Here is an 18,780-nt window from a genome sequence, read left to right as displayed (position 1 = left end):
TAATTTTAGAAAGAGAGGGTCCAGATTGTCTAGTCTGGCTGATTTGTAGGGGTCCCGATTTTGCAGCTCTTTCAGAACATCAGCTTTCTGAATTTGGGTGAAGGAGAAGTGGGGGAGGTTGGGCGAGTTGCTGTGGGGCGTGCAGGGCTGTTGACCGGGGTAGGGGTAGCCAGGTGGAAAGCATGGCCAGCCGTAGAAAAGTGCTTCTTGAAATTCTGAATTATAGTGGATTTATCGGTGGTGACAGTGTTTCCTAACCTTAGTGCAGTGGGCAGCTGGGAGGAGGTGTTCTTATTGTCCATGGACTTTACAGTGTCCCAGAACATTTTTGAGTTTGTGCTACAGGATGCAAATATCTGTTTGAAAAAGGTAGCCTTAGCTTTCCTAACTGCCTGTGTATATTTGTTCCTAACTTCCCTGAAAAGTTGCATATCACGGGGACTGTTCGATGCTAATGCAGAATGCCACAGGATGTTTTTGTGCTGGTCAAGGGCAGTCAGGTCTGGAGAAAACCAAGGACTATATCTCTTTTTTGAATGGGGCATGCTTATTTAAGATGGTGAGGAAGGCACTTTTAAAGAATAACCAGGCATCCTCTACTGACGGGATCAGGTCAATATTCTTCCAGGATACCCGGGCCAGGTTGATTAGAAAGGCCTACTCACTGAAGTGTTTTAGAGAGCGTTTGACAGTGATGAGGGGTGGTCGTTTGCCCGCAGACCCATTACGGATGCAGGCAATGAGGCAGTGATCGCTGAGATCTTGGTTGAAAACAGCAGAGGTGTATTTGGAGGGCAAGTTGGTTATCTATCTATGAGGGTGCCCGTGTTTATGGATTTGGGGTTGTACCTGGTGGGTTCATTGATAATTTGTGTGAGATTGAGGGCATCAAGCTTAGATTGTAGGATCGCCGGGGTGTTAAGCATGTCACAGTTTAGGTCACCTAGCAGCACGAACTCTGAAGATAGATGGGGCAATAAATTCACATATGGTGTCCAGGGCACAGCTGGGGGCAGAGGGTGGTCTTTAGCAAGCGGCAACAGTTAGAGACTTGTTTCTGGAAAGATGGATTTTTAAAAGTAGAAGTTCGAATTGTTTGGGTACAGACCTGGATAGTAAGACAGAACTCTGCAGGCTATCTCTGCAGTAGATTGCAACACCGCCCCCTTTGGCAGGTCTACCTTGTTGGAAAATGTTATTGTTAGGGATGGAAATTTCTGAGTTTTTGGTGGACTTCCTAAGCCAGGATTCAGACACGGCTAGGAAATCCGGGTTGGCAGAGTGTGCTAAAGCAGTGATAAAATAAACTTAGGGAGGAGGCTTCTAATGTTAACATGCATGAAACCAAAGGCTTTTACGCTTACAGAAGTCAACAAATGAGATCACCTGGGGAGTAGGAGTTGTGCTTCTTGTTCCAACAGTGCAGTAATATCTAACAAGTAATCTAACAATTCCCCAACAATACACACAAATCTAACAAGTAATCTAACAATTCCCCAACAACTATCTAATACACACAAATCTAAAGGGGTGAATGAGAATATGCACATGTAAGTGTATGGATGAGCGATGGACGAGCGGCATAGGCAAGGTGCGGTAGATGGTATAAAATACAGTATATACATGTGATATGAGTAATGTAAGATATGTAAACATCATTAAAGTGGCATTATTTAAAGTGGCATTGTTTAAAGTGACAAGTGATCCATTTATTAAAGTTTCCAGTAATTGGGTCTCAATACAGTATATACATGTGATATGAGTAATGTAAGATATGTAACATTATTAAAGTTATCCATTTATTAAAGTGTCCAGTGATTGGGTCTCAATGTAGGCAGCAGCCTTACTGAGTTAGTGATAGCTATTTAACAGTCTGATGGCCTTGATGGCCTGATGGCTTCTATCTAGAAGCTGTTTTTTAATCTCTCGGTCCCAGCTTTGATGCACCTGTACTGACCTCGCCTTCTGGATGATAGCGGTGTGAACAGGCAGTGGCTCTGGGGGTTGTTATCCTCGATGATCATTTTGGCCTTCCTGTGACATCGAGTGCTGTAGGTGTCAAGGAGGGCAGGTAATTTGCCCCCAGTGATGCGTTGTGCAGACCGTACCACCCTCTGGAGAGCCTTGCATTTGAGGGTGGTGCAGTTGCCATACCAGGCTGTGATACAGCCTGACAGGATGCTGTCGATTGTGCATCTGTCAAAGTTTGTCAGGGTTTTGGATGACAAGCCAAATTTCTTCAACCTCCTGAGGTTGAAGAGGCACTGTTGCGCCTTCTTCACCACAGTGCCTGTGTGGGTGGACCACTTCACTTTGTCTGTGATGTGTACGCCCAGGAACATAAAACTTTCCACCTTCTCTACTGCTGTCCCTTCGATGTTAATAGGGTGCTCCCTCTGCTGTTTCCTGAGGTACACGATCATCTCCTTTGTTTTGTTGACGTGGAGTGAGAGGTTTATTTCCTGACACCACACTCTGAGTGCCCTCACCTCCTTCCTGTAGGCTGTCTCGTCGTTGTTGGTGATCAAGCCCACTACTTACATTTTAGTCATTTAGCAGACACTCTTATCCAGACTACTGTTGTGTAGTCTGCAAATTTGATGATTGAGTTGGAGGCGTGCATGGCCACGCAGTCGTGGGTTAACAGAGCGTAAAGGAGAGGGCTTAGCACACACCCTTGTGGGGCCCCAGTGTTGAGGGTCAACGAAGTGGAGATGTTGTTTCCTACCTTCACCACCTGGGGTCGACCCATCAGAAAGTCCAGGACCCAGTTGCACAGGTAGGGGTTGAGACTCAGGGCCTCCAGCTTGATGGTGAGCTTGGAGGGTACTATGGTGTTGAATGGTGAGCTGTAGTCAATGAACAGCATTCTTACATAGGTATTCTTTTTGTCCAGATGGGATAGGGAAATGTGCAGTGTGATGGCAATTGCGTCATCTGTGGACCTGTTGGGGCGGTATGCAAACTGAAGTGGGTCTAGGGTGGCCAGTAAGGTGGCTTTGATATGATCCTTGACTAGCCTCTCAAAGCACTTCATGATGACAGAAGTGAGTGCTACGGGGTGGTAGTCATTTAGTTCAGTTATCTTTGTCTTCTTGGGAACAGGAACCATGGTAGCCATCTTGAAGCATGTGGGGACAAAAGACTGGGTTAGGGAGAAATTAAATATTTCTGTAAACACACCAGCCAGCTGGTCTGTGTATGCTCTGAGGACGCGGCTAGGCATGACGACTGGGCCAGCAGCCTTGCAAGGGTTAACAAGTTTAAATGTTTTACTCACATCAGCCACTAAGAAGGAGGGGGGGGGGGGGGGCGCAGTCTTTGTTAGCGATCCGCAACGGTGGCACTGTATTATCCTCAAAGTGGGCAAAGAAGGTGTTTAGTTTGTCTGGAATCGTGATGTCGGTGGCTGTTTTTGTTTTTGTAGTCTGTGATTTCCTGTAGACCCTGCCACATACGTCTCGTGTCTGAGCTATTGATTTGTGACTCCACCTTGTCCCTGTACCGGCATTTCGCTTGTTTGATTGCCTTGTGGAGCTGTTTCTATTCAGACATCTCTCCAGACCTCTTTCCATAGTTAAATGCGGTGAATTGCTCTTTCAGTTTTACGGTTTCTGGTTAGGGTAGGTTTTAATGGTCACAGTGGGTACGACGTCTCCAATGCACTTATTTATAAACGCATTCACCGAGTCAGTGTATAGGGCAATATTGTCGTCTGAGGCTGATCGGAACATATTCTAGTCCGCGTGATCCAAAAAATCTTGTAGCGTGGCTTCCGATTGGTCAGACCAACGTTGATTGGTTCTTGACACTGGCACATCCTGTTTGAGTTTCTGCCTATAAGCCGGGACGAGCAAGATGGCGTCATGGTAGGATTTGCCGAAGGGAGGGCGAGGGAGGGCTTTGTATGCATTGCGGTGGTTAGAGGAGCAGTGGTCGAGAGTATTAGCCCTACGTGTTGTGCAATCAATATGCTGATCAAATTTATGTAGCATTGTTCTCAAATTTGCTTTGTTCAAACCCCCAGCTACAGTAAATGTAGCTTCCGGATATATAGTTTCCAGTTTACATAGAGTCGAGTAAAGTTCCTTGAGGGCCATCTTGGTGTTCGCTTGAGGGGGGGATGTACACAGCTGTGACTATAACCGACGAGAATTTTCTCGGTAGGTAGAATGGCCGACATTTGACTGTAAGGAATTCTAGGTCAGGTGAGCAGAAGGACCTGAGTTGTATGTTGTTATGATTACACCAAGAGGTGTTAATCAAAAAGTATACACCCCCGCCCTTCCTCTTCCCAGAGAGGTGTTTATCTCTGTCGGCGCGATGCATCGAGAAGCCCGGTGGCTGAATTCCGACAACATATCCCGAGAGAGCGATGTTTCCATGAAACAGAGACTGTTACAATCTCTGATGTCTCTCTGGAAGGCAACCCTCGATCTAATTTCGTCTACCTTGTTGTCAAGAGACTGGACTTTGGAGAGTAGTATACTCAGGAACAGAGAGCGATGTGCCCGTTTTCGAAGCCTGACCAGAAGACAGCTTCGTCTGCCCCCTTCTGCGTCGCCGTTGTATTAGGTCAGCTGCTGGGATTAGATCCATTGTCCTGGGTGGTGGTCCGAAGAGAGGATCTGCTTCGGGAAAGCCATATTCCTGGTCGCAATGTTGGTAAGTTGACGTTCTTATATCCATTAGTTCTTCCCGGCTGTATATAACAAGACTTAAGATTTCCTGGGGTAACAATGTAAGAAATAATACATAAAAAAAAAAAAATACTGCATAGTTTTCTAGGAACGCGAAGCGAGGCGACCATCTCTGTCGGCGCCATCTCACCTCATGTAGGGAATAGGGTGGAGTAGGCGAAAGACAAAGGCCAAGAGAAAGAGCGAGCAAAAGAGCAGAGAGAGAAACTGTTAGAGAGATTGAGAAAGAAATGATCGGACAAACAGAGAAAAGATGTGGAGGAAGGACAGCATAGAAGCAGTAAAAGACAACCTTGAGAATTTGCCGGCACTCCCAATGAAAGGGCTCTCAAGATGTTTTCAAAGTGTTCTCACAAACACCGATGTTACACTTGGCTGGCTCTTACAGCCCGCTAGTAACGTTCTCACAGCCCTCTCATTACATTCCTACAACGTTCTTCCTTCCTCTGTCACATCAGAATAGACACACGCTTGCGCCCAATCCCTGTATACACACACCCTTTCCCACCTACACCCACGTTGTTGTTTAACAGGATGGATTGTCTAAGTAACAGAGGGAGAGTGGGTTGGAACGACGGTAAATAAACAACCAATGACAGGGAAAGAAAATATTAATTTCCATAAGAGTTCTGTCATATCCAGGGACTGCATGGTTTCCCTTGCTGCCTCTAGGAGGCTGATCTGCATCCCAAATTGAATCCTTTTCCTTTTGAGTGTTTGAATTGTACAAGATAAATGTTTGAATTGTACCAGATAAATGTTTGATTTATACCAGATAAATGTTTGAATTATACCAGATAGGGGTTATTTGGCTTGTAAACATAGTGGAACCCTTTTTGATGCTATATATAACACTTTTTTGAATGTTCAATAAAGAACCTTGCTCCATTAAAAAAGGTTCTGTATAGCACCCCAAAAAATGTCTGCGATGGTTAAAACCCTTTTTGGGGTTATCTAGTACCCTTTCATATGGTTCTTCATATAACCTTTATGGAGAATCTTTCTATAAAGAACCTTTCGCAATCGTAAAGGTTCTTTGTAGAACCTTTAAAGAACCATACAGGGTTTTTAATTCTGGCCAGCCATATTATATTGTTAAAACTCCATAGGGGTTATGATTGTGTTAATTGATTAGTTGAATCAAGTGAGCTACCTCTGGAACAGCTGGGGGTCCCTGAGGAGAGAATTGAGAACCACTGGCATAACGCTGTTTCTCTGGAACCCTGCAAGCAGTGGTGTAAAATACTTAAGTAAAATTGCTTTATTAAAGTACTACATAAGTAGTGTTTTGGGGTATCTGTACTTTACTTTACTATTTATATTTTTGACAACGTTTAGTTTTACTACACTACATTCCTAAAGTAAATAGTGTACTTTTTATTCCATACATTTTCCCTGACACCCAAAAGTACTCGATACATTTTGAATGCTTAGCAGGACAGGAAAATGGTCCAATTCAAGCACTTTTCAAGAGAACACTCCTGGTCATCCTACTGCCGCTAATCTGGTGGACTCACTAAACACACATAGTTCATTTTTATGCCTCAGTGTTGGAGTGTGCAACTGGCTATCCGTACATTAAAATAACAAGAAAATTATGCAGTCTGGTTTGCTTAATATAAGAAAAAAAATTATAAATAAAGGAAGTTTGACGGAAACAGGAAGTTACGCTTTAATTTTATAAATGGTGACAGATCATTTCTTTGTTTGATAGGGAAGGATCTTTTTGCGTCAGATACATTTATTATACGGTAAACATTTAAGCACAAATATTGATTTGATAACCATCATATTAAAGTCACGCTATGATATGGTGTGTGGTCCTCCCACTACGACTCAGGAAACCATGCAGTTTATTAGGCTACTTTTTTATTTAACTAGGCAAGTCAGTTAAGAACAAATTCTTATTTACCACAACAGCCTACCCTGGCCAAACCCTAACAACGCTGGGCTAATTGTGCGCAGCTCTATGGGACTCCAATCACAGCCAGTTGTGCAACAGCCTGACATTGAACCAGGGTTTGTAGTGACCCCTCTAGCACTGAGATGCAGTGCCTTAGACCACTGCACCACTCAGGAGATACAGATGAAATAAGTTATGATGAACTTCACAGGGTGGTGAAAGTGCACGGTTATGAGCTTGATGTTTGTTTCTAATAATTGTTGAGATCTTATTCTGGTGTCATAATGATCCATAATAATCTCATCATGTAGACTAGACAACCCGCAAAGCCTACCCACACTGAATCTGCGAGCTGATGGCTAAAGCGCAGGGGCCAAGACCAGAGTAGGCACATTTGCTATTTAATGCAACAGTTTTTGTGACAAAACTATCAATTTTTATTCGGTACATGAAAACGGAAGAGAAAAAGTAAATATTTTGTGCAATACATCATCACGCACTGATTTTTATCCGCCACAATCCATTTTGGAAACATACCACTGTCGCCAAACCTAGGTTGTGTCTGTGCTTGTCTCTCTCTTTTTTTCTACTTAAATGCCTATAGTAGCTACAGTATGTGACTGTGTTGCCTTGCGTTTTTGTGAGCAAATGTTTTCACCACGGCCTGTAGGTCCAGGTTGCAGGCCCGACTGTTTTCTATACTGAATATTGCCACATCTTTCCTGAGACATTGTGCATTATATGTCCATTGCGCTGCACACAATGTAATCTTAGTCTTGAATGATGCATGCCAAGATATACCAGAGATAAGGGACTGTTGATATTGCAACCACACAACTCAAATGCCAGTTCACCAGATTGAAAGAAAGAAAAAAAAAAAATTTTTTTTTAGTTCAAGCCCTCAAGAACTGTTGTCCGCTAAAGATGATCATCTGTTTGCATCTGCCAATTTATTGGCTGTCCAGTATCCTGACAACCTGTCCCCAGAGCTTTCTATACAGTTTTTCTCTTTCTGTAATGGGGGACCAAATGAAATCACCACCAGTTGGGGAATCCTGAAATAGGGAATAGGCGGTCATTTGGGATTAGAAAGATCCAGTTTGCAATTGGTTTGTTTTTATATTCAACATCCGTAGGGGAATGCTATACTGTACATACAGTGCCTTCAGAATGTATTCACACCCTTTGACTTTTATGTTTTATTAAATGTAGATGTTTTTGTCTCTGGCCTACACACAATTATCTGTAAGGTCCCTTATTCGAGCAGTGACACAGATTCAACCACAAAGACCAGGGAGATTTTCCAATGCCTCGACATGAAGAACACCTATTAGTAGATAGGTAAAAATAAAAAAAGGAAATGAATATCCCTTTAAGCAGTGGTTCCCAACCAAGGGTACTAGGACCCCTGAGGGTACTTGGCCTATCCACAGGGGGTACACGAGAAGAGTCATGAGATCATAGGCTTACTGGTAAAATGCACATGATGGGGTACTTCAGGGGTACTCCGGGTAGAACAAAATTCAGTCGGTGGTACAGCAACCGAAAAAGGTTGGGAACCACTGCCTTTGAGCATGGTGAAGTTACTAATTACACTTTGGATGGTGTATCAATACAGTCAGTCACTACAAAGACACAGGCGTCCATCCTCAGTTGCCAGGTAGGAAGGAAACCACTCATGGATATCACCATCTGGTCAATGGTGACTTTTTAAACAGTTGTAGGAGTTTAATGACTGTGGTAGGAGAAAACTGAGGATGGATCAACAACATTGTAGTTACTCCACAATACTAACCTAATTGATAGAATGAAAAGAAGGAAGCCTGTACAGAATAAAAATATTCCAAAACATGCATCTTGTTTTCAACAAGGCACTAAAGTAATACTGCAAAAATGTGTGGCACAGCAATTTACTTTTTGTCCTGAATATAACTTATGTTTGGGGCAAATACAAAACATTACTGAGTACCACACTCCATATTTTCAAGCATAGTGGTGGCTGCATCATGTTATGGGTATGCTTGTAATTGTTAAGGACTGGGAAGTTTTTCAGGATAAGAAAGAAACAGAATGGAGCTAAGCACAGGCAAAATCCCAGAGGAAAACCTGGTTCAGTTTGCTTTCCACCTGACACTGGGAGAGGAAATCATATTTTATCAGGACAATAACCTAAAACACAAGGCCAAATTTACACTGAGTTGCTTACCAAATCAAATCAAATCACATTTATTTACATAGCCCTTCTTAGATTAGCTGATATCTCAAAGTGCTGTACAGAAACCCAGCCTAAAACCCCAAACAGCAAGCAATGCAGGTGTAGAAGCACGGTGGCTAGGAAAAACTTAGGAAGAAACCTAGAGAGAAACCAGGTTATGAGGGATGGCCAGTCCTCTTCTGGTTGTGCCGGGTGGAGATTATAACAGAACATGGCCAAGATGTTCAAATGTTCATAAATGACCAGCATGGTCAAATAATAATAATCACAGTAGTTGTCGAGGGTGCAACAGGTCAGCACCTCAGGAGTAAATGTCAGTTGCCTTTTCATAGCCGATCATTGAGAGTTTCTCTACCACTCCTGCTGTCTCTAGAGAGTTGAAAACAGCAGGTCTGGGACAGGTAGCACGTCCGGTGAACAGGTCAGGGTTCCATAGGCGCAGGCAGAACAGTTGAAACTGGAGCAGCAGCACAGCCAGGTGGACTGGGAACAGCAAGGAGTCATCATGCCAGGTAGTCCTGAGGCATGGTCCTAGGGCTCAAGTTCTCCGAGAGAGAGAAAGAAAAAAAGAGAGAAAGAGAGAATTAGAGAGAGCATACTTAATTTCACACAGGACACCGGATAAGACAGGAGAAATACTCCATGTATAACAGACTGACCCTAGCCCCCCGACACATAAACTACTGCAGCATAAATACTGGAGGCTGGGACAGGAGGGGTCAGGAGACACTGTGGCCCCATCCGCTGATACCCCCGTACAGGATATAACCCCACCCACTTTGCCAAAGCACAGCCCCCACACCACTAGAGGGATATCTTCAACCACCAATTTACCATCCTGAGACAAGGCCGAGTATAGCCCACAAAGATCTCCGCCACGGCACAACCCAAAGGGGGGTGCCAACCCAGACAGGAAGACCGCGTCAGTGACTCAACCCACTCAAGTGACACACCCCTCCTAGGGACGGCATGGAAGAGCACCAGTAAACCAGTGACTCAGCCCCTGTAATAGGGTTAGAGGCAGAGAATCCCAGTGGAGAGAGGGGAACCGGCCAGGCAGAGACAGCAAGGGCGGTTCGTTGCTCCAGTGCCTTTCCGTTCACCTTCACACTCCTGGGCCAGACTACACTCAATCATAGGACCTACTGAAGAGATGAGTCTTCAGTAAAGACTTAAAGGTTGAGACCGAGTTTGCGTCTCTCACATGGGTAGGCAGACCATTCCATAAAAATGGAGCTCTATAGGAGAAAGCCCTACCTCCAGCTGTTTGCTTAGAAATTCTAGGGACAATTAGGAGGCCTGCGTCTTGTAACCGTAGCGTACTTGTAGGTATGTACGGCAGGACCAAATCGGAAACATAGGTAGGAGCAAGCCCATGTAATGCTTTGTAGGTAAGCAGTAAAACCTTGAAATCAGCCCTTGCCTTAACAGGAAGCCAGTGTAGGGAGGCTAGCACTGGAGTAATATGATAAAAAAAATAATAATCTTGTCAGGATTCTAGCAGCCGTATTTTGCACTAACTGAAGTTTATTTTGTGCTTTATCTGGGTAGCCGGAATGTAGAGCATTGCAGTAGTCTAACCTAGAAGTAACAAAAGCATGGATTAATTTTTCTGCATCATTTTTGGACAGAAAATGTCTGATTTTTGCAATGTTACGTAGATGGAAAAAAGCTGTCCTTGAAACAGTCTTGATATGTTCGTCAAAAGAGAGATCAGGGTCCAGAGTAACGCCGAGGTCCTTCACAGTTTTATTTGAGACAACTGTACAACCATCAAGATTAATTGTCAGATTCAACAGAAGATCTCTTTGTTTCTTGGGAGCTAGAACAAGCATCTCTGTTTTGTCCGAGTTTAAAAGTAAAACGTTTGCAGCCATCCACTTCCTTATGTCTGAAACACAGGCTTCCAGCGAGGGCAATTTTGGGGCTTCACCATGTTTCATTGAAATGTACAGCTGTGTGTCATCCGCATAGCAGTGAAACTTAACATTATGTTTTCGAATGACATCCCCAAGAGGTAAAATATATAGTGAAAACAATAGTTGTCCTAAAACAGAACCTTGAGGAACACCAAAATGTCAGAGGACAAACCATCCACATAGACAAACTGATATCTTTCCAACAGATAAGATCTAAACCAGGCCAGAACTTGTCCGTGTAGACCAATTTGGGTTTCCAATCTCTCCAAAAGAATGTGGTGATCGATGGTATCAAAAGCAGCACTAAGGTCTAGGAGCACGAGGACAAATGCAGAGCCTCGGTCTGATGCCAATTAAAGGTAATTTACCACCTTCACAAGTGCAGTCTCAGTGTTATGATGTGGTCTAAAACCAGACTGAAGCATTTCGTATACATTGTTTGTCTTCAGGAAGACAGTGAGTTGCTGCGCAACAGCTTTTTCAAAAAATTATGAGAGGAATGGGAAATTTGATATAGGCCGATAGTTTTTTTATATTTTCTGGGTCAAGGTTTGGCTTTTTCAAGAGAGGCTTTATTACTGCCACTTTTAGTGAGTTTGGTACACATCCGGTGGATAGAGAGCCATTTATTATGTTCAACACAGGAGGGCCAAGCACAGGAAGCAGCTCTTTCAGTAGTTTAGTTGAAATATGGTCCATTATGCAGCTTGAAGGTTTAGAGGCCATGATTATTTTCAGCATTGTGTCAAGAGATATAGTACTGAAACATTCCAAATAGTATCCGTAAAGTTCGTAGAAACATGTCAAACGATGTTTATAATCAATCCTCAGGTTGTTTTTAGCCTAAATAATCGATAATATTTAAACCGGACAAAAGCTTCGTCAATATAAAAGGAAAACAAGAAAGGCGTGCTCTCGGTTGTAACCACCTCTGAGGACATCCCAGGGTCCACTCATTCAATGTTGTCATTCTCCCTAATTTTTCAGAATAAAAGCCTGAAATAATGTCAAAAAGACTGTTCACAACTAGTGGAGGCCATAGGGAACAGAATCTGGGTCCTATCCCTTTAAATGGTGGATAGGGTTTCATTGGAAAAACAGCCATTTCAAAGTAATGGCACTTCCTGGATGGATTTTCCTCAGGTTTTTGCCTGCCATTTCAGTTCTGTTATACTCACAGACATTATTGTTTCCTATCCAAATCTACCAATTATATGCATATCCTAGCTTCTGGGCCTGAGTAGCAGACAGTTTACTTTTGGCACGCTTTTCATCCGGAGGTGAAAATAGTGCCCCCTACCCTAATGAAGTTAACTGATTTTTGTCCTCTGACGTCCTTGGGTAGGCAGAGGGAGTCTGGAAGGGCATCAAGGAATCTTTGGGTTGTCTGAGAATTTATAGCACGTCTTTTGATGATCCTTGGTTGGGGTCTAAGCAGAATATTTGTTGTGATTGAAAACGTAATAAAATGGTGGTCCGATAGTCCAGGATTATGAGGAAAAACATTAAGATCCACAACATTTATTCCATGGGACAAAACTAGGTCCAGAGTATGACTGTGGCAGTGAGTAGGTCCGGAGACATGTTGGACAAAACCCACTGAGTCGATGATGGCTCCGAAAGCCTTTTGGAGTGGGTCTGTGGACCTTTCCATGTGAATATTAAAGTCACCAAAAATTGGAATATTATCTTCTGTGACTACAAGGTCTGATAGGAATTCAGGGAACTCAGTGAGGAATGCTGTATATGGCCCAGCAGGCCTGTAAACAGTGGCTATAAGAAGTGATTGAGTAGGCTGCATAGATTTCATGACTAGAAGCTCAAAAGACGAAAACGTCTTTTTTTTTGTAAATTCAAATTTTCTATCGTAAATGTTAGCAACACCTCCGCATTTGCGGGATGCGCGGGGGATATGGTCACTAGTGTAACCAGGAGGTGAGGCCTCATTTAACACAGTAAATTCATCAGGCTTAAGCCATGTTTCAGTCAGGCCAATCACATCAAGATTATGATCAGTGATTAGTTAATTGACTATAACTGCCTTGGAAGTGAGGGATCTAACATTAAGTAGCCCTATTTTGAGATGTGAGGTATCACAATCTCTTTCAATAATAGCAGGAATGGAGGAGGCCTTTATTCTAGTGAGATTGCTAAGGTGAACACCGCCATGTTTAGTTTTGCCCAACCTAGGTCGAGGCACAGACACGGTCTCAATGGGGATAGCTGAGCTGACTACACTGACTGTGCTAGTGGCACACTCCACTAAGCTGGCAGGCTGGCTAACAGCCTGCTGCGTTGCCTGCACCCTATTTCATTGTGGAGCTAGGGGAGTTAAAGCCCTGTCTATGTTCGTAGATAAGATGAGAGCACCCCTCCAGCTAGGATGGAGTCCATCACTCCTCAACAGGCCAGGCTTGGTCCTGTTTGTGGGTGAGTCCCAGAAAGAGGGACAATTATCTACAAATTATATCTTTTGGGAGGGCAGAAAACAGTTTTCAACCAGCGATTGAGTTGTGAGACTCTGCTGTAGAGCTCATCACTCCCCCTAACTGGGAGGGGGCCAGAGACAATTACTTGAGGCCGACACATCTTTCTAGCTGATTTACACGCTGAAGCTATGTTGCGCTTGGTGACCTCTGACTGTTTCATCCTAACATCGTTGGTGCCGACGTGGATAACAATATCCCTATACTCTCTACACTCGCCAGTTTTAGCTTTAGCCAGCACCATCTTCAGATTAGCCTTAACGTCGGTAGCCCTGCCCCCTGGTAAACAGTGTATGATCGCTGGATGATTCGTTTTAAGTCTAATACTGCGGGTAATGGAGTCACCAATGACTAGGGTTTTCAATTTGTCAGAGCTAATGGTGGGAGGCTTCACATTGTCACATACACATGGTTAGCAGATGCCAATGTCAGTGTAGCGAAATGCTTGTGCTTCTAGTTCCGACAGTTGAGTAATATCTAACAAGTAATCTAACAATTCCCCAACAACTACCTAATATACACAAATCTAAAGGGGTGAATGGGAATATGTACATGTAAGTATTTGGAATGGCAGGTAGCCTAGTGGTTAGAGCGTTGGGCTAGTAATTGAAAGGTTGCAAGATCAAATCCCCAAGCTGATAACGTAAAAGTATGTCATTCTGTCCCTGAACAAGGCAGTTGACCTACTGTTCCTAGGCCACCATTGAAAATAAGAATTTGTTCTTAGCTGACTTGCCTAGTTAAATAAAGGTTAAAAAAAATGGCTGAGTGGCATAGGCAAGGTGCAATAGATGGTATAAAATAAATGTGTTATGGAAACATTATTAAAGTTGCATTATTTAGAGTGCATTGTATGAAGTGACTGGTGATCCATTTATTAAAGAGGCCAGTGATTGGGTTTCAATGTACACAGCAGCCTCTCTGAGTTAGTGATTGCTGTTTAGCAGTCTTATGGCCTTGAGATAGAAGCTGTTTTTCAGTCTCTCGGGCCCAGCTTTGATGCACCTGTACTGACCTCGCCTTCTGGATGGTAACTGCCTGGTGGTTGATGTCCTTGATGATCTTTTTGACCTTCCTGTGACATCGGTTTACCAAGAAGACAGTGAATGTTCCTGAGTGGCCGAGTTACAGTTTTGACTTAAATCTAATTGAAAATGGTTGTCTAGCAATGATCAACAACCAATTTGACAGAACTTGAAGAAGTTTTATGTGAATAATGACCGAATATTGCACATCCAGGTGTGGAAAGCTCTTAGAGACTTACCCAGAAAGACCCAGCGCTGTAATCACTGCCAAAGTTGCTTCTACAAAGTATTGCCTCTGGGGTGTGAATACTTACGTAAATTAGATATTTCTGTATTTTGTTTTCAATACATTTGAAAAAAATTCTAAAAACATGTTGTCACTTTATCATTATGGTATTGTGTGTAGGTATTGGGTGAGAAAAAAAAACTATTTAATTCATTTTGAATTCAGGCTGTAGCACAACAACATGCTGAATAAGTCAAGGGGTATGAATACTTTCTGAAGGCACGTATATACAACACGTCCATATGGAACATTATACAGTAAACTCCAACTCCCATGATATATAAAACAGACAGATAGTCAGTTAACAGAAGAATCTCATTGGAGTTGTAGTTTGTTCAGTGTGATGGACTCATCTGCATGTTTTCTCATGGTCTCACCTTCCTGGCTGTGTGGCTGTTGATTATATATCTTGACCTCACTTTATCAGGGTCTTAGGTCATAAAGACAGAGAGAGAGTTTATTGCTCGATAATAATGAACACACACACACACACACGCACGGACACGCCTGCACTCACAGAAACACAGTTAAAGAGAAGTAGCTTGGCCCAAGTCTAGTTAAAGCTAGTGTGATAGCAGCAAGGCTCCTCAAGCCTCTCTCTGGGTGTGCGTAGAAAATGGCATCCTATTGCCTACTTAGTCCACTACTTTTGACCAGAGTCATAAGGTCTCTGGTCAAAAGTAGTGCACTATACATGGAACAGAGTGCCATTTGGGATTGCCTATGTCTCTTTGACTCATTCGGGCTCATGTGTGGTGCAGTGGTCTAAGGCACTGCATCTCAGTGCTAGAGTCATCACTACAGACACCCTGGTTCAAATCCAGGCTGTATCACAACGGGCTGTGATTGTGAGTCTCATAGGGTGGTGCACAATTGGCCCAGTGTTGTCTGGGTTTGGCCTGTGTAGGCCTTCATTCTAAATATGAATTTGTTCTTAACTGACTTTTCTAATTAAATAAAGGTTACATTTTAATAAAAAAATTGTACTATGAGCCACTTGTCATTCCTCTCTCTGTTACCATGGAGACCTGCTGGTTGGCATGATAGCTTCCCCACTGAGGAACATATTCCGTATGTCTTCCCTCTCTGGTCTCTTATTGAAGGAGAAACATTTTTAATGAAGGAAAGATGGAAAAGAGAGGGGGAAGGAAGGAGGAAGTGATGGAGGGATGAAGGGAGGAAGGGAGAGAGAGAGGTATACAGAGAAATAAATGAAGAGGGAGAGAGAGAGAAGAGAGAGAGAGAGCAGGAGGGAGAGAGAAGAGAGAGAGCAGGAGTGTGAGAGAAGAGAGAGAGCAGGAAGTGAGAGAGAGAGAGAGAGAGAGAGAGAGAGAGAGGGAGAGAGCAGGAGGGAGAGAGAGGAGAGAGAGATCAGGAAGCAGAGAGGGGGAGAAGGAGGGAGAGAGAAGAGAGAGAGAGACAACGGAAGCCAGGGTCTGTGTGTGTGTCTGTTTTCTAAAAGCTGCTTGGCGATGAAAGACCATCTCTCCATCTGGTTCAGACTCCTCTACATTTGTACATTTTGTTTCTTCACTGATCTGCTCTCTTCAGGTAAAAATCTACTGGGACTTTAAGCTCTGAATTCCGAGGCTGCGTCCCAAATGGCACTCTACTCCCTGTATAGTGCACTACTTTTGACCAGGTCCCATTGGGACAACAGCCTCTGATCACTTAGACAACAGCCTATGATCAAATGAAAAATTACATTTTTGTCTTGCTTTTAGGAGAAGAGAATAACATCCTCAGCAGAACCACTGTGGTTTGTGTGTTAGAGAGAGAGAGGTAGAGAGGGAGAGAGAGGAAGAGAGAGTGAAGGGTAGAGAGAGAGAGGTAGAGAGAGGTAGAGAGAGAGGTAGAAAGAGAGAGAGAGAGAGGTAGATATAGAGGGAGAGGAAGAGAGAGAGAGTATTCGATCGAGAGAGAGAGGGAGAGAGACGACGGACAGATGGAAAGAGAGGGAGAGAAAGGAGGAAGGAAGGGAGGAGGAAGGGATGGAGTGGTTACATCTTCCTGCTCTCGTCTCTGAAACCTCTCTTCTTCTGTGTGTGTGTGTGTGTGTGTGTGTGTGTGTGTGTGTGTGTGTGTGTGTGTGTGTGTGTGTGTGTGTGTGTGTGTGTGTGTGTGTGTGTGTGTGTGTGTGAGAAAGAGAGAGAGAGAACTACCAGAATCCCACTGGATTCTCAAATTACATTGAATGAACTACAGGACAAAATACAAACCTTCCAACCCAAAACGGCCTGTGGTGTTGATGGTATCCTCAAATAAATGATAAAATATACAGACCACAAATTCCAATTGGCTATACTTAAACTCTTCAACATCATCCTTAGCTCTTCCCCAAAATTTGGAACCAAGGACTGATCACCCCAATCCACAAAAGTGGAGACAAATTTGACCCCAATAATTACCGTGGGATATGCGTCAACAGCAACCTTGGGAAAATCCTCTGCATTATCATTAACAGCAGACTCGAACAGTTCCTCAATGAAAACAATGAACTAAGCAAATGTCAAATTGGCTTTATACCAAATTACCGTACGACAGCCCACGTATTCACCCTGCACACCCTAATTGACAAACTAACAAACCAAAGGCAGTCTTCTCATGCTTTGTTGATTTCAAAAATGTTTTTACCTCAATTTGGCATGAGGGACTGCTATACAAATTGATGGAAAGTGGAAACATAGAACATTATAAAATCCATGTACACAAACAACAAGTGTGTGATTAAAATTGGCAAAATACACAAACATTTCTTTCCACAGGGCCATGGGGTGAGACAGGGATGCAGCTTAAGCTCCACCCTCTTCAACATATATTTTAATGAATTGGCGAGGGCACTAGAACAGTCTGCGGCACCCAGCCTCACCCTACTAGAATCTAAAGTCAAATGTCTACTGTTTGCTGATGATCTGGTGCTTCTGTCCCAAAACAAGTAGGGCCAAAAGCAGCACCTAGATCCTCTGCACAGATTCTGTCAGACTTCAGCCCTGACAGTAAATCTCAGTATGACAATAATAATGGTGTTCCCATGAAGATCAATTTGCCAGGACCACAAATACAAATTCCATCTAGACACCATTGCCTTAGAGCACATATAAAAATGTACAATACCTCAGCCTAAACATCAGCGCTACAGGTAACTTCCACAACTCTGTGAACGATCTAAGAGACAAGGCAAGAAGGGCCTTCTATACCATCAAAAGGAACATAAAATTCAACATACCAATTAGGATCTGGATAAAAATACTTGAATCAGTTATAGAACCCATTGCCCTTTATGGTTGTGAGGTCTGGGGTCCGCTCACCAACCAAGAATTCACAAAATCCTTTGTGTACAACGTAAAACATCAAATAATACATGCAGAACAGAATTAGGCCGATACCCGCTAATTATCTAAAACAACCGTTAAATTCTACAACCACCTAAAAGGAAACAATTCCCAAACCTTCCATAACAAAGCCATAATTATTTGACACATTGGAAAGAATTAACAAAAAAACAGATCAAACTAGAATGCTATTTGTCCTTAAACAGAGAGTACACAGAGGCAGAATACCTGACCACTGTGACTGACCCAAACTGAAGGAAAGTTTTAACCACAGGAAAGGGCAATCAGTGAAGAACAAACACCATTGTAAATACAACCCATATTTATGTTTATTTATTTTCCCTTTTGTACTTGAACTATTTGCACATAATATGACATTTGAACTGTCTTTATTCTTTTGGAACTTTTGTGAGTGTAATGTTTACTGTACATTTTTATTGTTAATTTCACTTTTGTTTATTATCTACTTCACTTGCTTTGGCAATGTTTATTTCCCATGCCAATAAAGCCCTCAAAATTAATTGAATTAAAATTGAGAGAGAGAGAGATAGGTAGAGAGAGAGAAAGAGAGATGAAGGAGGGATGGATGAGAGAGAGGGAGAGAAAGGAGAGAGAGGAGTGAGAATGAGAGAGGGATGGAGTGGTCATGTCTTCCTGCTCTCTTCTGTGCCACCTCTCTTCTTCCCTGTGTGTGTGTGTGTGTGTTTGTGTCAGTGTGTGTACAGACACACCGACGGTGTGTGTGTGTGTGTGCGTGTGTGTGCCAGTGTTTGTGTGTGTGTCAGTGTGTGTGTGCCAGTGTTTGTGTGTGTGGGTATGTGTGTAATCCTTACCCCTGGCGCAGTCTGTATCCTTTGAAAACGAGCAGAGGTAATCTCCACTGGCAGGAGAGACACCGACAGTGTGGACACATA

General features: G+C 43.1%; 1 protein-coding gene across 4 annotated transcripts in view; it reads left to right on the top strand.

Annotated features, from left to right (window-relative positions):
• The window catches only part of LOC115153505 (RNA binding protein fox-1 homolog 3), a 735,146-nt gene that overhangs the window by 235,417 nt on the left and 480,949 nt on the right, over nucleotides 1-18,780 (top strand). The window lies entirely within an intron of this gene.

The sequence above is a fragment of the Salmo trutta genome, chromosome 18 (assembly GCF_901001165.1).
Source record: "Salmo trutta chromosome 18, fSalTru1.1, whole genome shotgun sequence".
Classification (NCBI taxonomy): Eukaryota; Metazoa; Chordata; class Actinopteri; order Salmoniformes; family Salmonidae; genus Salmo; species Salmo trutta.
This window is presented reverse-complemented; position numbering and strand designations above follow the sequence as displayed.